Source organism: Alligator sinensis, unplaced genomic scaffold, assembly GCF_000455745.1.
Source record: "Alligator sinensis unplaced genomic scaffold, ASM45574v1 scaffold777_1, whole genome shotgun sequence".
NCBI classification, from domain to species: domain Eukaryota; kingdom Metazoa; phylum Chordata; order Crocodylia; family Alligatoridae; genus Alligator; species Alligator sinensis.
Window position 1 is genome coordinate 4,024,665 of NW_005841882.1, and position 6,000 is coordinate 4,030,664.

Genomic DNA, 6,000 nt, shown 5'->3' on the forward strand with positions numbered 1-6,000 from the left:
TATTTTTATAGGGGAAAACAAAATATATTAGATACTTTACAGAATAAATCATAAGACATGGGATGGCCTTTACCCTAAATGGAATAATCTTTTAGATAAAAAAAACGTGCAAACGTAAGGCTGGAAAGGACCTCAGGAGGTAATTTAGTCTAGTCCCTTTCTCAGGACAGGTTCATTTATGTTTAAACCGTCTCAGACAAATGTTTATCATACCTTCACTTAATCTTCCAATGATGGAGATTCCATAGTTTCTCTGGTAATCTTGTCCAGGATTTAACTACTCCCAGAAGTAGAAAGTTCTTAATATTTGAACTCTTTCTTGTTGCAACTGAAGCTCATTATTTCTTGTCCTGTCCCTTGTGTACACAGAGAATGAATGATCACTGTCATCATCTTTATAACAGCTGTTTTTGTAATTGAAAATTGTTGCCAAATTTCCCCTCATATTTCTCTTCCCTGGACTAAATAATCCCAGTTCTTTCAACCTTTTCTTGTATGTCTTGTTTCCAGACTTCTAATTGTTGTTGTTGGAGAGGAATCAGAAGAGAGCAGTTTTCCATATCTTCCTTAACAAGGTGGCCAGAACTGGACCTTGTACTCTTGGTAGACTACTACTGAATAAAGCAGAAAAATCACTTTCCATGACATGTATGATACTCTGATGTTCTAATTCATCTCAGTAAGCTTCTAGCCCCCCCTGCAACAATATTATATTGTTGACTTCTTGTCAGCTTGTAGACCACTGTAAACCTCCAGTACCAGGCCCTTATTGAATTTCAGCATATTTACTTAATAAATTGTGAAATGATATTAAGTTTATTTTGAATCTTAATCGTGTTGTGTAAAGGGCCTGCTACCGTATCTAGCTTGGTGTCGTCTGCAAATCCTCCAAGTCATTAATGAACACACAAAACTATACCAGACCCAGGACAGACCTGTGGAGTGCCCTGCTTGGTTGTCTGCTGGAAGTTTGACATTGACATTGAGTCATTGAAGACTACTCTTAGAGCACAATGATCTATTCAGTTATGCACTAAACTTGGAGTATCATCTGGACAGTATTTCTTTTGCTTCCATATGAGGATGTTTTGGGAGATGGTGTCAAAAGCCTTTACTAAAGCCAGGGCATATTGCATCTGCTGCTCCTACTCTATCCTTCAGGCCTGTTACAGTCATTGAAATTGTATGAAGTGCAGCTGTGCCTAAGGGCGCTTGTCAGGGATAAAAGCCCATTGTGTACTGGGCACTGTACAAAGATGCAGTAAAAGGACAGTCTAGGCTCCAGATAAATGCAATCTAAATTATAACAAGATGCAACAGGTGGATGAGAGAAAAACCTGGTGAAGAGGGTGTGGTAACAGTGAAATTGTGAAGTTTACATGTGCAGTAAGCACACCATGTTCAGCTCCTTTATAGACAGCTATAGCAGAGAGAAATCATGAGGAAGCATTAGAAGGGATGTAAGTTAGCAAATCTGTGGATTGTTTCAGGGATTTCTGGCTCCTAAGACTGGTATGAGAGAGAGCATGGAGGTGTTTGAGGAAAAGGCTGTGTGGTAGATAACAAATGTGTGGGTAACAGAGTGAAGGTGGAGTTTAAAGTTGCAGTGAGATATTACCAGGGAGGCAGTAAACATAAAAGGCCTCAATGCTGAGGACAAGAAACTCAAGCTTGGTGCTCCAGAGAGGGGTGCCGTAAGAGGGAGTGCTTTGCTGAATGAGTTCTTCAGAGAGCTCAGGACCAATCTACAATCAGTTCCATCCAACCAACTTGGCCAGTATAAGGGTAGCCTAAGAAGTTGCATTTTCCTAAAAAGATTGTTCGTGTGTTTTAAATATAGGCTTTGGTAACTCCTAGGCTGTACCATAGAGTCTTAGGTTTGTGTATCCTTCTGTATGCATGTGGCTAACTGGCTATTCAGATGTTCCTTCAGCAAGACAAAGTTTTGATTTAGTACCTCTTGAGAACAGATTTCAGTTAGCAACGTGGAGAACGAAGAAAAGTTGGTTTTTTTTTTTTACTCCTCCACTTGGGAATCAACTAACCCCTAGTTTCTTATTTTGTCACAGCCAACATAAACCTTGAGTGATAAATAATTTCATACATTACTACACCTCTGTATTTGCATGTCCTTTTATTCAAGTAATAAGAGCCTTCATCGGCATATGCAAATGTATAAGGTGGTACAGCAATTGTGTGAATCCTCTTTTTCCGGTGCACCAATATGAGAGCAAACGATGATGCTTAAGGATAGACGGAATTCTTAACAGGATCCACCCTGCTCATTTTGGAGGTTGGTTGTATGGATTACAGGCCTACTACCTGTTCCTGTTGCAGCTTGTGCCACTGTGCTGCTTCTTCTGGTGGATATTCCGTTCAATTCAGTGAGCACTAAGATAGATGCTTTTTAGGACTACTGTGCTCTGATTATTTTTCATCCCTGATCTGCTCTTGCATGGTTTGTCTTTTGTGACTGATTGAGTACATCAGTACTATATAGATACAGTCTGCAGTGTGCTTCTCGCTTTTTTACTTCACATTTTTAGCATTCTTATGGACAGCTTTGGGAATGAGCTTTCTTAGCAGGTGTGAGTTGCGCAGAGCAGCCCTGCGTACATACATCATGGCAGGAGAGCTTGAGCAATGTACTGGTGCATCATACCAGCCTGCTCCCAAATCACTCATGCTGCCTGATCTGTTGGACACTTGCAGAATAGGTGAGTGGGTGGGGCTTATTTCTTAGTGGCAACCCTGGGCTTCTGCTGGAGGCGATACAGACAGCCCTGTTGGGCTGACCCATGGTAGTGTTCAGCAGTGTCTGAATTGTGGAGTATCTTGTTCCTTGAAGTGTGGGCTAACCATGACTACTACTTTATGCCCCACCCCCACTCTGTTTCTAATAAACACATTGACTAGTTGGTTCTCTGCAGATCATATACTTCCATCTTTTTCTCTCCAGGGTGTGTAGAAACTCTAGGTACTTTCCTCTTTTATTTGGAATGTGGTCACTGCTGTCAGATAATGAGTGAATGGATGCTTTTAGTTTGTTTCACTGTGCATCTCTGTGGTTACACTCACATCTTTTCTACTGCATGCAGGGGCAAGTAAAAATTTATGAGTGCACTTCTCTTCTGTACAGTCCTTGCATTTAGGGATATATCTCCCCGTTCCCAATCCCAGTTTTACGTGCCACTCTTCTTCCAAAAATAGCATTGGCTCAGAAACTGCATTGTTTAATTTGGATAGAGATAACTTAGGAGTGTATATATTATTTCTTTCCAATATTGGTTGTATTTTGCAGGAACCATTTTTATGATTTAGAAGTGGTAAAGTTTTACAAAATTATCTAAATTACTGTAGCCAGCAGTTCTGTTGCTAAATAAAGCAGTGAGCGAATTGCAAGGGATTCTTGATTAAATTCCAGATCTCTTTTCCAAATATTTGATAGAACCCATCCTAGTGATGATAAATAGGGGGAAGCAATACGCCAAAAGTATCATTCATACATATATACATAATATTATTTAACCATTTGGTACATGGTTTTCCAACCAGGCAAAATGAATTGAGTACCTTTCTGTCCTCGAGTCATAGCAGATGAGAAACAGGAGGTGATGGTAGTGTTTGCAGGGTTGGGGGCTGTGTGGGCACATGGAAGAGGAGGAAAGGAGGGCACCTCAGGTGTTGGCAACCCCAGGACACATCTGAGCAGCCATGGCTAACGGACTAAGTAGCCAGCTCAGTGTTGGATGGGAAGGGGCTCAAGGGGAAAACACTGAATATAGGCAGCCCCCACTTAACACTGTTTCGCTTAGCGCTATTTCACTATAACGCTCATTTAAAATTGATATCTGATTTCACTTAGCGCTCAGCGAGTTTCGTTGTAACACTCACAGTTGCCATCTTGGGTCATTAAAAACAATTGCGGTTGCCATCTTGGGTTGTCAAATACTTTCAGTTTTGCTTAATGCTCGTTTCGCTTAATGCTCGGTTTTTCAGGAACCAATTAAGAGCACTAAGTGGGGGTTGCCTGTACAGCTCAGGAGGGAGTTGTGCTGGGGATAGAGCAATGACTTTCTTTTCTGTGGACGTGCATCATGTATATTGCAATGAGAAAAGTGTCATGCTATATATCATTGTAAGAAAGACACATTGTTTTGTCCCCCACTGATTACTTAAATCTTATTTAAAATCCACAGGCCTTTATTCTTTATGCAATTTTTTTAGACCTCTGTTTTAAAGCCAGGATTATCTTTTTTTTTTTTTTTACTAACACAAGTAAAAGTGGCTCTTAACCTTTTTCCCTGTCGGGGTTTAAGGAGTCTTTTTGGGGACCACAGAGATCTCCATTTTATTTATTTAAATCTGTTTGTGCATTCCTGTATTTCAACATGGCCTCTGTCACAATAGTATTGCAGATTAATGGTCTGTCATGTGGTAAACATAGAAAAAAATCATACCAGTGGGTTTGCAGTTTACAGAGATTCTGATCTGTTTCCACAAAACTGAGAGCATGTTTTGTAATAATCTGAAAAGGATCATGAGTTCTAAACAGCACAATCTCCTTTTTGCTTTTCGAGACCATTTCCTTGATTGAAATACTGCTTTCGTAACCAGTGGAGGAGCACTCTAGGTTTGATATTTAGAAGTGCTGAGCACCAACCCTTCAAATAAAAGTCAGTGGGAGCTGCGAGTCCTCTGTGCTGTTTGAAACTGGTCCTCAGCCGCGTCCCCCCTCCCCCCCAGCATGCTATAAAAACTCCATGGTCCACCTATGCTGCAAAAACTGTTTTTCTGTATATCCAGTAGATGTAAAGCTGTATCAAATTAATAGTTATACAGTTAGTTTCCATTTTCCTAATTTTTATGTATTTAATGATTGTTTTTGTTTTGCTTATTCAGTGTGAAACTTGTTGCTGTTGCTGAGCAAGGCAGAGCTCCCCCTGTCCCCTTTGCTCACCAGGATGCAGGTCCAGCTGCAGGTCCCCCTTCCTCCTCCTGCTCCTTTGTGGTACTGAGCTGGTGCCCTGCCCCTGCCCCTGCCCCCATTGGCAATGCATAGGGGGTCGGCCGTGCACTCCCTGGAAGTGCCAGCCATGAAACCGGAAGTGCTGGCAGAAGTTCACTTCCTGTTTTGCTGCTAGCTTGGTGATTGGCTGCTGGGAGACACCCCCCCCCCATTGGCGATCTGGTGCCCCGCCTGACTCGGAAGCCACGAGTTGCCCATGCCCGCCCCTGCCCATGCTGTTGCCCCTCACTCCCAACTGACAGTCCCCTTCACTTCCAGCGCACAACCCCCCCTCCCCCAGCCTTGTTGGTGCCTTTCACGCCCAACCCTCAACCCCTCATCCCTGGTGGTAGGTCTCACTTCCAACCTGCAGCCCCATCCCAGCCCTGCTAATGCCCTTACTCCTGACTGTGCGGGCCGGGAGCGGTCCCAGGTTCTTGGGGGCGCACGGCAGGCTGTGGCCAGCAGCCCTGGCACGCGGGTTGGGGAATGCAGGCCAGCGGACTAGAATTAGGCACGGACGCTTAGCGGTTGATTAAAGATTATTTTACTTACACCAAAGATGGTCGCAGTGCAGGCAGGAAAACTTGCTTGAGTTGCAGTTACAGACAGAAAAGAAGAGAGGCGGACAAGAGTTCCTTCCACGTGAACCTCTAGCCCAATCCGGTTGAAGGCTCTAAACACGCGAGCCTGTCGTGTCAACCGAAGAAAACAACTCGGAGAAAGAGCTCTGGATACACTTACACGAAGTTTGCTAGGCTCCGTGGAACTTGCGCGCAGGGAAGGGGTTCGTCGAGGGATTGTTCTGCAACGGGGAGAGGTCAGAGGTTGATCAGACCCCTATAGCCTTCTCAAGGTATACACTGGGTTCGATAGGCTCTGCAGCGCTTAGAGATCTTCACGAGATGTGAAGTTCTCCTCCTCCAGATGGTTGTGGAGTCCTCCAACTTGGGCGGAAACTGCTCAAGCCTCTTATACGGCTAGCAAGCCAA

At 43.5% G+C, this 6,000-nt stretch overlaps 1 protein-coding gene across 2 annotated transcripts in view; it reads left to right on the plus strand.

Annotated features, from left to right (window-relative positions):
* Positions 1 to 6,000, plus strand: part of CRYL1 (crystallin lambda 1) — a 95,942-nt gene that overhangs the window by 29,505 nt on the left and 60,437 nt on the right. The window lies entirely within an intron of this gene.